Here is a 20455-nt window from a genome sequence, read left to right as displayed (position 1 = left end):
ATGGCCACGGATCCCAGGCCCGCGGTGGGATTACATTAGACGACACTGCGAGGCGGGATCTCAGCCAGCGCACCCGCACAGGCGCAGCCAGCCTGACACCAAATGATGTCAGAAGACGGGCAGCGCAACATGTGTGCATGGCCAAGGGCTAACCTAACAGCGCAGGCTCCGGGACAGATTCAAACAACGCTGAGGAGGCGGCGCACGGCGCCAAGGGGGTAAAAATGATGGCTGTGCTGCGTCACACGACAAAGGAAAGTTCCACCTACCGGACGGTTTAACGGTGTGTGGGGACACATTTCATAAGTGTTATGTTCAGCATGTGCAAGGACCATAATTAAAAGAGCTAAGTTTACCTTTTCCAGCATTAGTGCTGTACACAATGGCTCTTTTAGCTACAAACGCCTGGGGGGGGGGGTTAAAGGTTTCCTTTCAACTTGCTCCAGTGCAGGCTTCGGCCTACACTCCGCTCCCCCTGCTCCTCCTGCTGACCCTGGGCTCTAACACCGCCAGTTTTGGCCCAGATGTGCTAGCTGCACAGAGAAAAACACCAGCCAATGTGTCAGTGGGGTTCAGCACCGCCAGCTGTTCCCCTGCTGTGTAGCCGGCAACGTGTCCTGCGACCGCCACGCAGACACAAGAACTGAAATTGAAGGGAACCTGTCCCCCCTCCCCCAGGTGTTTCTATGTTTTACAGCCACCTTGTACAGCAGTAATGCAGCATGTGTGCAAGGTGGCTCAGAAACTTATTCTCCTTGCACTCGTGGAACTGAACACGTCTAAAATGTGTCCTCTGTGACCATTAAAACGTCCCTCAGGTGTGATTTCCTTTGTATTGACACGCAACAAGCTCTTTGGTAACGCTGCCCGTCTTCTGGCATCATTGTTTGGCTGGGTGCGCCTCTGAGGCTGCCTTGCCCCACACAACGCCCCTCGGTGTCTTATTTATTTTGACTGCGAGGGTGTGATTGACGGGCATGAACGGTGCATTTCTTCGCCTGTCCCTCATCTCCTTCCGCCTTCTTCGGACTGTGCGGCTTCATGGCCGTGGCATGCGATAAGGGATCAGCTGACGCCGCATAGTCTGAAGCAGGTGTAAGGACCCGAGTGTGAGAGGCGAACATATGTGCTGCGCCAGGCCATTAATCCCAGCCCCGCAGTGTTTTAACTATGTCAAGACACTGCGGGGCTGGGATTCATGGGCATCGCGAACCGCACCGGCCGACATCAAATGATGTCAGAGGACGGGCAGCACTAACAGCGCAAGGCCAAGGGATAACACCACAGCGCAGACTCCTGTGCAACAAATAACGATGCTCAGGAGGCCGCACAAAGCACCAAGGTGGCATTTTTGCAAACTGTGCTGCGTCTCCTTACGAGGGGAACTCACGCCTCCAAAACAGTTTGACTGTGTAAGGGCCTAAATGTTGTACGTGTTCCTTTCAGCGTGTGCAAGGAGCAAAATTAAAAGAGCAACCTTTCACTTGTGCAGCATTACTGCTGCCCAAGCTGTGGCTCTTGTAGTTTTTCACCCCTGAGGGGGGGTTAAAGGTTACTTTTAAAATCGGTTCAATTAGGCTTCGGCCTACACTCTGCTCCGCCTGCAGAGCCCGGGCTCCAACACCGCCAGTTGCTGTCCGGAAGTGCTGGCTGCACAGAGCCAAACACCTCGCCAATGTGTCAGTGGGGTTCAGCACCGCCAGCTGTTCCCCTGCTGTGTAGCCGGCAACGTGTCCTGCAACTGCCACGCAGACACAACAGACCCAAAGCTGCCGCCAGTGCAGGCTTCGGCCTACACTCTGCTCCCTCTCCTCCTCCTGACCCCGGGCTCTAACACCGCCAGTTGGGGCCCGGTACTGCTAGCTGCACAGAGAAAAACACCAGCCAATGTGTCAGTGGGGTTCAGCACCGCCAGCTGTTCCCCTGCTGTGCAGCCGGCAACGTGTCCTGCAACTGCCACGCAGGCACAACAGACCCAAAGCTGCCGCCAGTGCAGGCTTCGGCCTACACTCTGCTCCCTCTCCTCCTCCTGCTGACCCCGGGCTCTAACACCGCCAGTTGGGGCCCGGTACTGCTAGCTGCACAGAGAAAAACACCAGCCAATGTGTCAGTGGGGTTCAGCACCGCCAGCTGTTCCCCTGCTGTGCAGCCGGCATCGTGTCCTGCAAAAGCCACGCAGACACCAGAACTGAAATTGAAGGGAACCTGTCCCCCCTCCCCCAGGCGTTTGTACGTTTTACAGCCACCTTGTACAGCGGTAATGCTGCATGTGTGCAAGGTGGCTCATAAACGTATTCTCCTCGCACATGTGGAACTGAAAACACGTCTAAAATGTGTCCTCTGTGTGACCATTTAACCGTCCCGGTGGTGTGACTTTCCTTTGTAATGACACGCTGCAACCCCCTTGGTAGCGCTGCCCATCTTCTGGCATCATTGTCTGGCTGCCTGCGCCTCTGCGGCCGCCCTGACCCACACAAAGCCCCTCGGTGTCTTATTTATTGGGACTGCGAGGGTGTGATTGATGGGCATGATCAGTGCATCAGTTCGCCTGTCCCTCATCTCCTTCCGCCTTCTTCAGACTGTGCGGCTTCATGGCCGTGGCATGCAATAAGGGATCAGCTGACGCCGCACAGTCTGAAGCGGGTGTAAGGACCCGAGTGTGAGAGGCGAACATATGTGCTGCGCCAGGCCATGAATCCCATCCCCGCAGTGTTTTAACAATGTTAAGACACTGCGGGGCTGGGATTCATGGTCATTGCGAACCGCAACGGCCGACATTAAATGATGTCAGAAGATGGGCAGCGCTAACAGCGCCAGGCCAGGGGATAACACGACAGCGCAGACTCCTGTACAGCAAATAACAACGCTCAGGAGGCTGCACCCAGCACCAAGGTGGGATTCTTGACATCTGTGCTGCGTCTCATTACAAAGGGAACTCGCGCCTCCAACACAGTTTGACTGTATAAAGGGCTAAATGTTATACGTGTTTCATTCAGCGTGTGCAAGGAGCAACATTAAAAGAGCAACCTTTGACTTGTGCAGCACTACTGCTGCATAAGCTGTGGCTCTTCTACTTTGTAACCCCTGAGGGGGGGTTAAAGGTTACCTTTGAAATTGGTTCAATTAGGCTTCGGCCTACACTCTGCTCCCCCTGCAGAGCCCGGGCTCCAACACCGCCAGTTGGGGCCCGGTACTGCTAGCTGCACAGAGAAAAACACCAGCCAATGTGTCAGTGGGGTTCAGCACCGCCAGCTGTTCCCCTGCTGTGCAGCCGGCAACGTGTCCTGCAACTGCCACGCAGGCACAACAGACCCAAAGCTGCCGCCAGTGCAGGCTTCGGCCTACACTCTGCTCCCTCTCCTCCTCCTGCTGACCCCGGGCTCTAACACCACCAGTTGGGGCCCGGTACTGCTAGCTGCACAGAGAAAAACACCAGTCAATGTGTCAGTGGGGTTCAGCACCGCCAGCTGTTCCCCTGCTGTGCAGCCGGCATCGTGTCCTGCAAAAGCCACGCAGACACTTGCTCTTGTACCTTCTGCTCCCCATCCTGGTTCCAGTACCGTCAGCTGGTTCCGGGCAGAGCCTTTGGCTTAGGTGCCTCCCTCTGGGTATCCTAGTTCCACCAACGTCAGGTGGTCCTTGGTAGTGCTTTCAGGCACGGGTACCTCCTGCTTAGTAACCGGGTTCCAGTAACGTCAGCTGGTCCTCGGTAGTTCCATTGGCTCTTGGACCTTCGGCTACCCATCCGGGTTCCAGCACTGTCAGCTGGTTCTCGGCACTGTCTTTTGCTGTTGTACCTTCTGCTCCCCATCCTGGTTCCAGTACCGTCAGCTGGTTCCGGGCAGAGCCTTTGGCTTAGGTGCCTCCCTCTGGGTATCCGAGTTCCACCAACGTCAGGTGGTCCTTGGTAGTGCTTTCAGGCACGGGTACCTCCTGCTTAGTAACCGGGTTCCAGTAACGTCAGCTGGTCCTCGGTAGTTCCATTGGCTCTTGGACCTTCGGGTAGCCATCCGAGTTCCAGTTCCATCAGCTGGTTCTCGGCATTTTCTCAGCCTTCTTGTACCTTCTGCTACATTTCCAAGTTCAACAGACTAAACACGATGACCCGGAAGACCACCCCTAAGATGACGACGACACCAGAGACGACAACCACCGTGATGACGACGACCCTGGAGACGATGACCCTGAAGACCACCCCGATGATGACGACCCCGGAGACGACGACCCTGAAGACCACCCCGATGACGACGACCACGGAGACGACGACCCTGGAGACGACGACGACCTGGAAGACCGAGAAGCAGAAGAACAAGAGGCTGCAGAACAAAGAGCAGAAGAACATTAAGCATAACACTAAATATCAGAGCAAAAAATATTATCTAAATTATAAGCAGAAGAAGACTAAGCAGTGTATGGGGGTGAGTCCGTTCCTCCTCGTGGTGCCCCTGGATAAAGCCTGATGCTGCAGGCCAAACTGAACGCGGACAAATGTAACTGTTTTGTGACAGGCAGAACGGAAGGTGTAATCTTCAAACTTTTATAGATAACAACTACGGGAATGCCTGTCACAAATAAGAATATGATGAAGAAGTAGAATATGATGAAGATAATAGTAAAATAAAAAGAATATGAACAATGTAACCAAAAAAATAATAGGTAGAAGATGAAGAAGAAGATGAATAAGGTGAAGAAGTTGATGTCAAAGAAGCTGATGATGAGGATAATGAAGAAGAAAGTGTGGGAGAAGTAAAAAAGAAGGTGAAGGGCGTGGAAGTAGTGAAACATCAATATCTGACAAAATAAAAAAAAAATTAACATAGTCAAAATCTTTTTAACGCCGAACGTCATAAAAAAACCCCCAAAATCCTGCTATTCTATTACATTGGGCTAAACCTCTGTGCCTTTAATGTCTCCGCCACGTCCCCCAATACATCCTACATTATTCTTAGTTGTTTTCCTTCATGTAGAATGAACCTACAAGTTTATAAAGGGTTTATTTTAATTCCGATATTTTCGTCCCATTGACCTGCATTGGGATCGGGTATCGGTATCGGATTAGATCCGATATTTTGACGGTATCGGCCGATACTTTCCGATACCGATACTTTCCGATATCGGAAGGTATCGCTCAACACTAGTCACCAATGATTCCCAGCCTGGATGGTTGCATATTGGCATCGTCCAGGTTAAAAACTATTTCTCACCCAGACATGGATTACGGCATGGCACAGAACGATGGAGAGGTGAGGGATATTGTTGTTTTATTATTTTTGGTTTATTACTGGAGAACGAGGGCTTCTGTAGAATTAGGCGAGGTTGTAATTATGATTTAATTAAGATTATGGAGTCTGTGACATCTTTTCAATTAAAGGACTTTTTTCTGTGTGTCTGTGTTTTTATACAATGTGACTATGGGATTAGTAATGGGGGCGTCTTATTGATGTCCCTCCATTACTATCTTTGGGGCTTGATATCATCTGACAATACAAAGGTGACATGAACCCCACAGATATGAACCCCACTTACCATCGCAATAGAGCAAGTGGGAAGAGCGAGACTATGGCTGGAGTCACACTAGCAAGGAATACGAACGACTGCTATGCGAGAAAAAAAATTGCATAGCAGTTGGACCACTGTTAATCTATGGGGCAGCTCACATCACCCTTTTTTTTCTCGGCCCTTTATTATACTGTACGTGAGAGTGAAATCGTATCATGCTGCCATTTGCTCTGTATATGGGCAGAGACTCGCCAATGCAAGACAATGGATGCGAGAAAAAAAATCACACAGCACTTGCACCATGCGAGTGCTGTTCGATTTTTATGCACTGGTGTCCTTTGAAAAGCTGGCAATTCATATATATATGTAAAATCACACTGACAGATTATAATAGAAAAGATAGAATAGATGTATACACATAGAATAGATGTAAAGGCTAAGTATACAGCTGTGAGCTGATATTAATAGCCTTGGAAGCTCCATGGGTATTACACCCCTCCCAGGCTATAAACATCTGCCCCCAGTCACTGGCTTTCCCTCTCTGGTTTGGAAAATTGAGCGGGAGCCCACACCATTTTTTTCCCCCAAAAGAATAATTTATTAAATAAATACATGTCCCCTAATTGCACACACACACTACTAATTGTATTGGTCACTGACATCTATATATCTACTTTTTCTGCATCTATATACTGTATGTAAACCATGCCTTCTATCCTGTCGGCTCCTGCAGTGATTTTACAGAAGCCGACAAATGAATTACCAGCTAATCTTATATCTATCTCTCTATGAAATATAATGACATATATATATATGTGTTTCACTGATATATATATATATATATATATATATATATATATATATATTTATATACTGTATATAATTGTCTAAGGTCCATTTCTGTCTGTTTGTCTGGCCGGCCGCGACCAATCAGCGATATTGGGCGGGATTTAAACACCGCTTCATTTTTTACTATTGATGCTGCCTATGCAGCATCAATAGTAAAAAGATATAATGTTAAAAATAATAATAAAAAAAATCGTGATATTCTCACCTTCCGGAGTCCCTGGCAGATTTTCCCACTCCTCGCGATGCTCCGGTCCCAGTAATGCTTTGCGGTAATGACCCCAGATGACGTAGTGGTCTCATGAGACCGCTACATCATCATGGGTTATTGCCACAAAGCATCACTGAGAATGGACCTGGTGGGAGCATCGCTAAAGGCCTGGGCTGGATTCGGGGGCCGCCGGAAGGTAAGTATACAACTATTTTTTATTTCAATTCTTTTTTAACAGCGATGGTGCCCACACTGCTATATACTGCATGGGCTGTGCTATATACTACGTGGGCTGTGTTATATACTACATGGGCTGTGTTATATACTATGTGGGCTGTGTTAAATACTACATGGGCTGTGCTATATACTATGTGGCTGTGCAATATACTACGTGGCTGTGCTATATACTACGTGGCTGTGTTATATACTACGTGGGCTGTGTAATATACTACATGGGCTGTGCTATATACTATGTGGCTGTGCAATATACTACGTGGCTGTGCTATATACTACGTGGCTGTGCTATATTTATGTGGCTGTGCTATATACTACGTGGGCTGTGTTATAGGCTACGTGGCCTGTGTTATATGCTACGTGGCAGTGCTATATTTCTCTGCTGTATCTGTGCAACATGAATCGTGGTATGTGTTAAAGGGGGGCCCTTCGCTGATTGGTCGCGCCCGACCGGCCGAATCCTGTGTATTCATTGCATTATTCTTAAATCTTCATAAATAAACTACATACATATTCTAGAATTCCCTGATGCGTTAGAATCGGGCCACCATCTAGTATCTAATCTACTATCTAATCTAGTGTATGTGGCAGATCATTTGCCGGCTTTTAATCTATCTAATATTTATATGTATGTGAAGTACAGACCAAAAGTTTGAACACACCTTCTCATTTAAAGATTTTTCTGTATTTTCATGACTATGAAAATTGTACGTTCACACTGAAGGCATCAAAACTATGAATTAACACATGTGGAATTATATACTTAACAAAAAAGTGTGAAACAACTGAAATTATGTCTTATATTCTAGGCTCTTCAAAGTAGCCACCTTTTGCATCGATGACTGATTTGCACACGCTTGTCAGTATTGGAACCAGGCTTGGACTGGCCCACAGGGTAACAGGGGAATCTCCCGGTGGGCCCCTGTGTAGATCTGGGCCCCCAACTTCACTCTATGGGCAGTACTTGGCATAAATCATTTCATTCACTCTGTACAGAAAAAAGCAGCATCTCATCATTCATTAACCACTCTATATTATATACAGATATAGGTAAAGTTGTGAATGAATGTAGTATAATATTTGCATGCAGGTGAAAAGTAGGCCCCCCCCAAAGTCAATGTTATTGGTGGGCCCATGTCACCCCAGTCCGACACTGATTGGAACCCTTCTTGGTGAGATCAGTTATAGGTTTAGCGATCACAGAAAAATTCTTTATGAATTTTCTGTAATAATTGACAAAGCCCCAAAATCTCTGAACCGACTGCAAACATTCAGGCCTAGGCCACTTCAGCACTGCCCGAACCTTCACTGGGTCCATCTCAAACCCATCACTGGAGACAAGGTACCCCAAAAAACTCATTTTCTGTACCGCAAATTCGCACTTCTCCAATTTAGCAAAGAGTGAGTTTTCACTCAAAATCTGTAGAAGTTTGCGGACTCTGCCAATGCGACTCCAGATCAGATGAATATATCAAAACATCATCCAAATAAGCAATAAAACTCCTACCGATCAACGACCTCAGAATGTCATTAATGAAATTTTGAAAAAACACAGGCACATTAGTAAGGCCAAAAGGCATCAGCAGACACTCAAAATGACCTTCCGGGGTATTAAAGGCTGTCTTCCATTCATCACCCTCCTTCACCCACAGCAAATTATATGCCCCACAAAGGTCAATCTTAGAGAACCACTTTGCTCCGGTTAGATGGTTAAACAAATCCGGAATCAGCAGCAACTGGTAAGGATTGCGCACAGTGATCTTATTACACTCCCAAAAATCCAGACACGGTTTAAGGCCCCCATCCTTCTTTTTGACAAAAAGGAATCCTACAGCCACAGGGGATTTAGTGGGTCTTATATGACCTGCAGCTAAACTAGTCTGTAGGTATTCCTTTAACCCCTTAAGCCCCGAGGGTGGTTTGCACATTAATGACCGAGCCAATTTTTACAATTCTGACCACTGTCCTTTTATGAGGTTATAACTCTGGAACGCTTCAACAGATCCAGGTGATCCTGACATTGTTTTCTCGAGACATATTGTACTTCATGATAGTGGTAAAATTTCTTTGATATTACCTGCGTTTATTGGTGAAAAAAAATGGAAATTTAGCAAAAATTTTGAAAATTTAGCAATTTTCCAACTTTGAATTTTTATGTCCGTAGATCACAGAGATATGTCACACAAAATACTTAATAAGTAACATTTCCCACATGTCTACTTTACATCAGAACAATTTTGGAAACAAAATGTATTTTGTTAGGGAGTTTTAAGGGTTAAAATTTGACCAGCAATTTCTAATTTTTACAGCACCATTTTTTTTAGGGACCACATCACATTTGAAGTAATTTTGAGGGGTTTACATGATAGAAAATAACCAAGTGTGACACCATTCTAAAAACTGCACCCCTCAAGGTGCTCAAAACCACATTCAAGAAGTATATTAACCCTTCTGGTGCTTCACAGGAATTTTTGGAATGTTTTAAAAAAATGAACATTTAATTTTTTTTCACAAAACATTTATTTCAGCTCCAATTTGTTTTATTTTACCAAGGGTAACAGGAGACAAGGCACCCCAAAAGTTGTTGTACAACTTGTCCTGAGTACCCTGATACATATGTGGGGGTAAACCACTGTTTGGGTGCACGGCAGAGCTCGGAAAGGAAGGAGCGCCATTTTACTTTTCAGTGCAAAATTGGCTGGAATTGAGATGGGATGCCATGTTGCGTTTGGAGAGCCACTAATGTGCCTAAACATTGAAACCCCCCACAAGTGACACCATTTTGGAAATTAGACCCCCTAAGACACTTATCTAGATGTGTGATGAGCACTTTGACAAACCAAGTGCTTCACAGAAGTTTGTAATGTAGAGCCATAAAAATAAAATATAATATTTTTTCACAAAAATCAATTTTTGCCCCCAATTATTTATTTTCCCAAGGGAATTAGAAGAAATTGTACCTCAAAGGTTGTTGTGCAATTTGTCCTGAGTACGCTTATACCCCATATGTGGGGGTAAACCACTGTTTGGATGCATGGCAGAGCTCGGAAGGGAAGGAGCGCCGTTTGACTTTTTAATGCAAAATTGGCTGGAATTGAGATGGGACGACATGCTGCATTTGGAGAGCCCCTGATGTGCCTAAACATTGAAACCCCCCACAAGTGACACCATTTTGGAAAGGAGACCCCCTAAGGACCTTATCTAGATGTGTTGTGAGAGCTTTGAACCCCCAAATGTTTCACTACAGTTTATGACGCAGAGCTGTGAAAATAAAAAAAAAAATTTTTCCACAAAAAATATTTTTTAGCCCCCAGTTTTGTATTTTCCCAAGGACCCCAACCATTGTTGTGCAATTTGTCCTGAGTATGCTGATACCCCATATGTGGGGGGTAACTACCGTTTGGGCGCATGGCAGAGCTTGGAAGGGAAGGAGCACCATTTGGAATGCAGACTTAGATGGAATGGTCTGCAGGCGTCACATTGCATTTGCAGAGCCCCTAATGTACCTAAACAGTTGAAATCCCCCACAAGTGACCCCATATTGGAAATTAGACCCCTCAAGAAACTTATCTAGATGTGTTGTGAGAACTTTGAACCGCTAAGTGTTTCACTACAGTTAATAATGCAGAGCCATGAAATAAAAAAATCATTTTTTTTCCTACAAAAAATTATTTTAGCCCCCCCAAATTTGTATTTTCCCAAGGGTAACAAGAGAAATTGGACCCTAAAAGTTGTTGTCCAATTTGTCCTGAGTACGCTGATACCCTATATGTGGGGGGAACCACTGTTTGGGCGCATGCCAGAGCTCGGAAGGGAAGGAGCGCCATTTGGAATGCAGACTTAGATGGATTGGTCTGCAGGCGTCACATTGCATTTGCAGAAACCCTGATGCACCTAAACAGTTGAAACCCCCCATAAGTGACCCCATATTGGAACCTAGACCTCACAAAGAACTTATCTAGATGTTTTGTGAGAACTTTGAACCCCCAAGTATTTCACTACAGTTTATAAAGCAGAGCCGTGAAAACAAAAAATTATTTTTGTCCCACAAAAATGTTTATTTAGCCCTCTAAATTTTTATTTTCCCAAGGGTAACAAGAGAAATTGGACCCCAGAAGTTGTTGTCCAATTTGTCTTGAGTACGCTGATACCCCATATGTTGGGGTAAACCCCTGTTTGGGTGCACGGGAGAGCTCGGAAGGGAAGGAGCACTGCTTTACTTTTTCAATGCAGAATTGGCTGGAATTGAGATCGGATGCCATTTCAAATTTGAAGAGCCCCTGATGTACCTAAACAATGGAAACCCCCAATTCTAACTGACACCCTAACCCAAACACACCTCTAATCTAAACCACACCCCTAACCCCAACCCTAACCACAAACTTAACCCTGACACACCCCTAATCCAAATCCCAACCGTAAATGTAATCCAAACCCTAACCTTAGCCCCAACCCTAACCCTAACCCTAGACCTAACCCTAACCCTAGCCCTAGCCCTAACCCTAACCCTAATTGGAATTTTTTTTTATTTTTCCCTAACTAAGGGGGTGATGAAGGGGGGTTTGATTTACTTTCATAGCGTTTTTTTAGCGGATTTTTATGATTGGTAGCTGTCACACACTAAAAGACGCTTTTTATTGCAAAAAATATTTTTTGCGTTACCACATTTTGAGAGCTATAATGTTTCCATATTTTGGTCCACAGAGTCATGTGAGGTCTTGTTTTTTGCGGGACGAGTTGCTGTTTTTATTGATAACATTTTCGGGCACGTGACATTTTTTGATCACTTTTTATTCTGATTTTTGTGAAGCAGTGTGACCAAAAACCAGCTATTCATGAATTTCTTTTGGGGGGCCATTTATACTGTTCCGCGTTTGGTAAAATGGATAAAGCAGTTTTATTCTTCAGGTCAGTACGATTACAGCGATACCTCATTTAGATTTTTTTTTATGTTTTGGCGCTTTTATACGATAAAAACTATTTTAAAAAAATAATTAATTTGCATCGCTTTATTCTGAGGACTATAACTTTTTTATTTTTTCGATGATGATGCTGTATTGCAGCACATTTTTTGAGGGACAAGATTACGTTTTCAGCAGTACCATGATAATTTATATCTGTCTTTTTGATCGCGTGCTATTCCACTTTTTGTTTGGCGGTATGATAATAAAGAGTTGTTTTTTGCCTCTTTTTAATTTTTTTTACGGTGTTCACTGAAGGGGTTAACTAGTTTTTTAGGTCGGTTATGGATGCAGCGATACTAAATATTTGTACTTTTATTGTTTTTTTTAATTTAGATAATGGAGTGTATTTATTGGAACAATATATATATATATATATTTTTTTATATATTTAGGAACTATTATTATTATTTTTTTTACACATGTAATTTTTTTTTTTTTTTAACTTCTTTACTTTGCCCCAGGAGGGGGGCCTCACATTATATTAACAGATCGCTGATCTGACACTTTGAGTGTGAATCCAGCCTAAGTGTCAGAATTGGCGCATCTTAGAGATGCGCTTCTGGGGTAGCTGAGAGCTGATGTTTTTAGCCTGGAGGTTCATTATCCATGGCCCCTTCCTGGGCTATTAATATCATCCCACAGCTGTCTGCATAGCCTTTGTTGGTTATTAATTATAGGGGACCCTATGTCATTTTTGTTTAGGGTCCCCCATTTTAATAGCTAGTAAAGGCTAAGTATACAGCATGACCTGATATTAATAGCCTGGGAAGCTCTATGGGTATTACCCCATTCCCAGGCTATAAACATCAGCCCCCAGCCATTGGCTTTCCCTCTGCTAGTTACGAAAATTACGCTGGAGCCCAGGCCATTTTTTTTTCAGAAAAATAATCTTTTATTAATTAAATACATGTACAGTAAGCTGCAGACACACTGTACTAATTGTATTTGTCACTGATATCTATACGTTGTTTTTTGCCCATGTGGTTTTCATTATATCGGAAAGACTATTCATCCCGTATTTGTACATTTCCATGAGCACTTTAATTCCATCACCTCAGGTAAAGGGGTCCCTAGACTAATTGAACATGTAAGGAAATAACGTGCAGGCAATCCTGAAGTATTGCAGTTTGCAGGGATCGAAACCATTAAAATGCCTGCACAAGGAGGTGACCTTAATAAATTATTATTAAGAAAGGAGGCTAGATGGATTATTCGGACTCTTGCTCAAGGTCTATCAGATTTCAATGACAAACTCAACATGGCTGTGTTTTTGTGATTTTTTTATATACATTTGTTTTTATCAGTATTTTTGTATTGCATTTTTTTGCTCTTCACTTGTTCATAATTAATGAGATGCTTTCACCTTATGTTTAGTGGGTGAGACAAGGGCAATGGCTGTTTATAAATATTCTACAGTAGCTTAATTGCCGGCTTTTCTCCTATCTATCTATCTATCTATCTATCTATCTATCTATCTATCTATCTATCTACCTATCTATCTACCTATCTATCTATATATGTGTGTGTGTCACTGACATCTACAGTGGGTATGGAAAGTATTCAGACCCCTTTAAATTTTTCACTCTTTGCTTCATTGCAGCCATTTGGTAAATTCAAAAAAGTTCATTTTTTTCTCATTACTGTTTACTCTGCACCCCATCTTGACTGAAAAAAAGTTGTAATTTTTGCAAATTTGCTAAAAAAAGAAAAATTTAAATATCACATGGTCATAAGTATTCAGACGCTTTGCTCAGTATGGAGTAGAAGTATCCTTTTGAGCTAGTACAGCCATGAGTCTTCTTGGGAATGATGCAACAAGTTTTCACACCTGGATTTCGAGATCCTCTACCATTCTTCCTTGCAGATCCTCTCCAGTTCCATCAGGTTCGATGGTGAAAGTTGGTGAACAGCCATTTTCAGGTCTCTCCAGAGATGCTCAGTTGGGTTTAGGTCAGGGCTCTGGCTAGGCCAGTCAATAATGGTCACAGAGTTGTTCTGAAGCCACTCTTTTGTTTTTTTTAGCTGTGTGCTTAGGGTCATTGTCTTATTGGAAGGTGAACCTTCAGCCAAGTCTGAGGTCCAGAGCACTCTAGAAGAGGTTTTCATCCAGGATATCTCTGTACAGGGGCTGGCTGGCAAATTTTAGCCTGGGGGGCAAGCACACAGCAGTGGCCCATGAGTAGCGGCCCATCCTTAAAGGGGTTGTCGGATCTTAAGCTACATGTCTAGTCACTATGTGTGAATCCTCATATCGTGCGCACTGTGCGCTGTGAGGATTATCCGGTGCCTGCGCCGGGAACAAGTGGTCTTGTGACTGCAATATATAATATGACACACACACGCACAGCCCCACTGTAAAATTGACACGCACAGCCCCACTGTATAGTGACACACACGCACAGCCCCACTGTATAGTGACACACACGCACAGCCCCACTGTATAGTGACACACACGCACAGCCCCACTGTATAGTGACACACACGCACAGCCCCACTGTAAAATCACACTCACGCACAGCCCCACTGTATAGTCACACACACAGCCGGACAGGGACAAAAAAGCAGCCCTGCCACAAAAAACCCCACCAGTCCACATACTCAAACACTCCCCACCCCCTAACAGTGAATTTTGCTATACTTTGTTCTGCCCTTCAACAATCCTCTTAAAGGAGTTATTTGAAGAGCCACATGTGAATGGCGCCGAAGTGCGCATGATCGACCACAGGTCCATTTGCATGGTGCTCTTTAGAGCTCCAGCTCTCGGGATCATGGGGGTCTCAGCGGTTGGACCCCGGCGATTCCAAGATCTCGGCATAGGAGATTACTTGGGATAATCCATTTAAATGGATTTTCCAATATTTTTTAAAATTTTCCTATAAAAAAACTGAAAATAATAAACCAGTATTGACCTTCCCAAAGACCAATGTCGCCTCTCTGACAACAGAACAGGAGAAATGGCACCATGCAGTGTATATATACAGGACAGGAGAGGTGGTACTGTGCAGTGTATATATAAAGGACAGGAGGAGTGGTACTGTGCAGTGTATATATACAGGACAGGAGGAGCGGTACTGTGCAGTGTATATATACAGGTGGAGTGGTACTGTGCAGTGTATATATACAGGACAGGAGGAGTGGTACTGTGCTGTGTATATACAGGACAGGAAGAGTGGTACTGTGCAGTGTATATATACAGGACAGGAGGAGTGGTACTGTGCGGTGTATATATACAGGACAGGAAGAGTGGTACTGTGCAGTGTATATATACAGGACAGGAGAGGTGGTACTGTGCAGTGTATATATACAGGACAGGAGGAGTGGTACTGTGCAGTGTATATATACAGGACAGGAGGAGCGGTACTGTGTAGTGTATATATACAGGACAGGAGGAGTGGTACTGTGCAGTGGATATATACAGGACAGAAGGAGTGGTACTGTGCAGTGTATATATACAGGACAGAAGGAGTGGTACTGTGCAGTGTATATATACAGGACAGAAGGAGTGGTACTGTGCAGTGGATATATACAGTACAGAAGGAGTGGTACTGTGCAGTGTATATATACAGGACAGGAGGAGCGGTACTGTGCAGTGTATATATACAGGACAGGAGGAGTGGTGCTGTGCAGTGTATATATATACAGGAGGAGTGGTACTGTGCAGTGTATATATACAGGACAGAAGGAGTGGTACTGTGCAGTGTATATATACAGGACAGGAGGAGTGGTGCTGTGCAGTGTATATATGCAGGAGGAGTGGTACTGTGCAGTGTATATATACAGGAGGAGTGGTACTGTGCAGTGTATATATACAGAATAAGGCCACATGTTCAGTATTTGGTCAGTATTTTTTATCCGTATTTGTAGCCAAAACCAGGAGTGGGTGATAAATGCAGAAGTGGTGCATATGTTTCTATTATACTTAATAAATAATAAATAATAATAATTTTATTTATATAGCGCCAACATATTCCGCAGCGCTTTACAACTTATAGAGGGGACTTATACAGACAACAGACATTAAAGCATAACAGAAATCACAGTTCAAAACAGATACCAGGAGGAATGAGGGCCCTGCTGCTCGCAAGCTTACAATCTATGAGGAAAAGGGGAGACACAAGAGGTGGATGGTAACAATTGCTTTAGTTATTCGGACCAGCCATAGTGTAAGGCTCGGGTGTTCATGTAAAGCTGCATGAACCAGTTAACTGCCTAAGTATGTAACAGTACAGACACAGAGGCTATTAACTGCATAAAGTGTATGAGAACATAATGGAGGAACGTGATTATGTTGTTGTTTTTTATTAATAGGCCACACAGGGATAATTAGGTTAATGCGTTGAGGCGGTAGGCCAATCTGAACAAATGAGTTTTTAGTGCACGCTTAAAACTGTGGGGATTGGGGATTAATTGTATTAACCTAGGTAGTGCATTCCAAAGAATCGGCGCCGCACGTGTAAAGTCTTGGAGACGGGAGTGGGAGGTTCTGATTATTGAGGATGCTAACCTGAGGTCATTAGCAGAGCGGAGGGCACGGGTAGGTTGGTAGACTGAGACCAGAGAGGAGATGTAGGGTGGTGCTGAGCCATGGAGTGCTTTGTGGATGAGGGTAGTAGTTTTGTACTGGATTCTGGATTGGATGGGTAGCCAGTGTAATGACTGGCACAAGGTAGAGGCATCGGTGTAACGGTTGGCGAGGAATATGATCCTGGCAGCAGCATTCAGGACAGATTGGAGCGGGGAGAGTCTGGTAAAAGGTAGGCCAATTAGTAGAGAGTTACAATAGTCCAGACGAGAATGAATAAGTGAGACAGTAAGAGTTTTTGCAGAGTCGAAAGTAAGAAAAGGGCGAATTCTGGAAATGTTTTTGAGATGCAGATAAGAAGAGCGAGCCAGTGATCGGATGTGGGGGGTGAATGAAAGCTCGGAATCAAGGATGACTCCAAGGCAGCGGGCATGTTGCTTTGGAGTAATGGTGGAACCGCACACAGAGATGGCAATGTCGGGCAAAGGTAGGTTTGTAGAGGGAGAGAACACGAGGAGTTCAGTTTTTGACAGGTTCAGTTTCAGATAGAGGGAGGACATGATGTTAGAGACAGCGGTAAGACAATCACTGGTGTTTTCTAAAAAGGTCGGCGTGATAACAGGAGAAGAGGTATATAATTGGGTGTCGTCAGCATAGAGATGGTACTGGAAACCAAATCTACTGATTGTTTGTCCAATAGGGGCAGTATACAAAGAGAAGAGGAGGGGGCCTAGGACTGATCCTTGAGGAACCCCAACAGTAAGGGGAAGGTGAGAGGAGGAGGAACCAGCAAAACAAACAGTGAAGGATCGGCCAGAGAGATAGGAGGAGAACCAAGAGAGAACGGTGTCCTTGAGGCCGATGGAGCGGAGCATAGTGAGGAGGAGCTGATGATCCACAGTGTCGAATGCTGCGGAGAGATCCAAGAGAATTAGCATGGAATAGTGACCATTAGATTTAGCTGTTAGTAGGTCATTAGAGACTTTAGTGAGGGCAGTTTCAGTAGAGTGTAAAGAGCGGAAACCAGATTGAAGAGGGTCGAGAAGAGAATTATCTGAGAGATAGCGGGTAAGACGGGAGTGGACCAGGCGTTCCAGGAGTTTAGAGATGAAGGGAAGATTAGAGACAGGTCTATAATTAGCGGCACAATTTTGATCGAGGGAGGGCTTTTTAAGTAGTGGATGTATGATGGCATGCTTAAATGAGGAGGGAAAAATACCGGAAGTGAGGGAAAGGTTGAATATTTTTGTTAGGTGAGAGGTGACAGCCGGGGAAAGGGACTGGAGGAGATGCGACGGAATGGGGTCGCTGGTGCAAGTGGTCGGGCGAGAAGATGCAAGGAGCCTGCTTACTTCTTCTTCTGTAACTGGTTCAAAGTCAGAGAGTGAACTAGATGCAGTGGGGGAGGGAGGACAGTGCTTGGTATGAAGAGATTGGGAAATGATTTCCTGTCGAATGTGGTCAATTTTTTCTTTGAAGTAATTGGCCAGATCGTCAGCGTGGAGATCTGTGGTTGGGGCCTGCTCTCTTGGGTTGAGTAGGGACCGGAAAGTGTCAAAGAGACGTTTAGGGTTATTGGACAGCGAGGTGATGAGGGTGTTGAAATAGGTTTGTTTGGAGAGGTGAAGGGCAGAGTTGTATGTTTTTAACATGAACTTATAATGGATGAAATCTTCGGGCAGATTAGATTTTCTCCACAGACGTTCGGCGCACCTGGAGCACCGCTGCAGGAAACGTGTTTGCAGCGTGTGCCACGGTTGTCGCCGTCTGTGCCGAGTTGTTCTATGTATACTTTCCCTCTGATTGTTCCACTCCTGGTTTTGGCTACAAATACTGATGTAAAATACTGACCAAATACTGATAGTGTGAAAGTGGGCTTAATACAGGTACTCATTAGGGTGGAATCACAGTAGAATATGGCATCGGATGTGAGAAGAAAATCATACCACTGTTGTGGAAGAAAATGGAACCGATTTTTTTTTTTATACACTTTATTAGCCCATGTGGCAACATTTCACTTCCATATCAGAGAAATCTTCAGTTATGGATCTGAAACGTTGCCACATGGACTAATAAAGAGTCCGCTAGTTTTCTCACAATAAATTGGAATGATAGATAGATATATAGATATACACACATACATAGTAAGAATAGATGCTGAGAATTACACCATTTATGCAGGACAGTAGAAGTATACACAGATCCCAATATACCGTATGTACTCGAGTATAAGCCGAGGCACCTAATTTTGCCACAAAAAACTGCGAAAACTTATTGACTCGAGTATAAGCCGGGTATACATTGTCCCCACATCCCCATCCTTGTTTGCATGGCTCCTTATCCCCATCCTTGTATGCATAGCTCCTTATCCCCGTCCTTGTATGCATGGCTCCTCATCCCCATCCTTGTATGCCTGGCTCCTTATCCCTGTCCTTGTATGCATAGCTCCTTATCCCTGTCCTTGTATGCATAGCTCCTTATCCCTGTCCTTGTATGCATAGCTGCTCATCCCCATCCTTGTCTGCATGGCTCCCCTGTCCTTGTGTGCATGGCTCCTTATCCCCGTCCTTGTATGCATAGCTCCTTATCCCTGTCCTTGTATGCATAGCTCCTCATCCCCATCCTTGTCTGCATGGCTCCGCTGTCCTTGTGTGCATGGCTCCTTATCCCTGTCTTTGTATGCATAGCTCCTTATCCCCGTCCTTGTATGCATGGCTCCTTACCCCCATCCTTGTATGCATGGTTCCTATAAAAAACAAAAAAAAAAAAAAAAAACACTTCCTACTTACCTTCCCTGCATGCCCTCGCAGCATCTCGTTCTGGTGCCAGCAGCTCCTATGGCTGGGCGATCACATGTCCCCCACTCATTAAGGTAATGAATATTTACCCACACCTATGGGAGTGGAGAGGGGTGAATACTCATTACTTTAATGAGCGGAGGACACGTGATCGCTCGGCCTGAAGAGCTGCTGGCCCCGGAACGAGATTCAGTGAGGGCGCGCAGGGAAGGTAAGTAGGATGTGTGCTGGAAGCCGGCGGCTGTGGCTGTGCACACTGTAAGAGAAATGAATATTCACTGCCAGCGCAGTGAATATTCATTTCTCTTTAACAGCGGCATAGACTTTAGCCTCAGCCGCCGGGTCCTGCCTCTGTGACCCGCTGCTCCCCCTCCATCTTTCTGTGACAATGACTTGTGTATAAGCCGAGGGGGGCGTTTTCAGCACTAAAAAAAATATGCTGAAAACCTCGGCTTATACACGAGTATATACAGTATACTACAATCTATTATATACACAGCTGCATATTATATATCGTGTTAAGGAATATAGAGCGGTGTATATATTATATAGTGTAGAGATGTGGCAGCAGTGTATATATAGTGTGAATTCCACACTATGTACATAGCACCACACTATATAAACATCTCTCCCTCTCTCTCAATATATTATAATTAAGACACCATTATACTATATTATAATGCATATATTATGATGCATACATCACATAAGAGACACCGAGGCTGATGTACATAGGAGACACCGCGACTGCTGGATATATATCACATTGAAACTACTGTATATACAATATATAGTTGATACTGCGACTGATGTGCATAGTTGTAGTATCACCTATATATTGTATGTGATACTGTGACTGCTGTACACACATTATTTAGGTGAAACTGCTATATATATATATATATATATATATATATATATATATACACACACATACACACATACACACATACACACACAGATATATAGTGCGACTGTACACAGCAGTATCACCTATATAACGTATATGCAGTGGTCACTACAGGTGATACTGCAAATGTTGGATACATATTATATAGGCGATACTGCTACTGCTGTGTATGATAGTATCACCTATATAGTGAATATACAGCAGTCTATACATTATATATAGGTGACACTGCTGTGTATATACACTCACCGGCCACTTTATTAGGTACACCATGCTAGTAACGAGTTGGACCCCCTTTTGCCTTCAGAACTGCCTCAATTCTTCGTGGCATAGATTCAACAAGGTGCTGGAAGCATTCCTCAGAGATTTTGGTCCATATTGACATGGTGGCATCACACAGTTGCCGCAGATTTGTCGGCTGCACATCCCAAAGATGCTCCATACAAGGCAGGATGGATCCATGCTTTCATG

Source organism: Ranitomeya variabilis, chromosome 5 (genome assembly GCF_051348905.1).
Source record: "Ranitomeya variabilis isolate aRanVar5 chromosome 5, aRanVar5.hap1, whole genome shotgun sequence".
In the NCBI taxonomy this organism is placed as follows: Eukaryota; Metazoa; Chordata; class Amphibia; order Anura; family Dendrobatidae; genus Ranitomeya; species Ranitomeya variabilis.
This window is presented reverse-complemented; position numbering follows the sequence as displayed.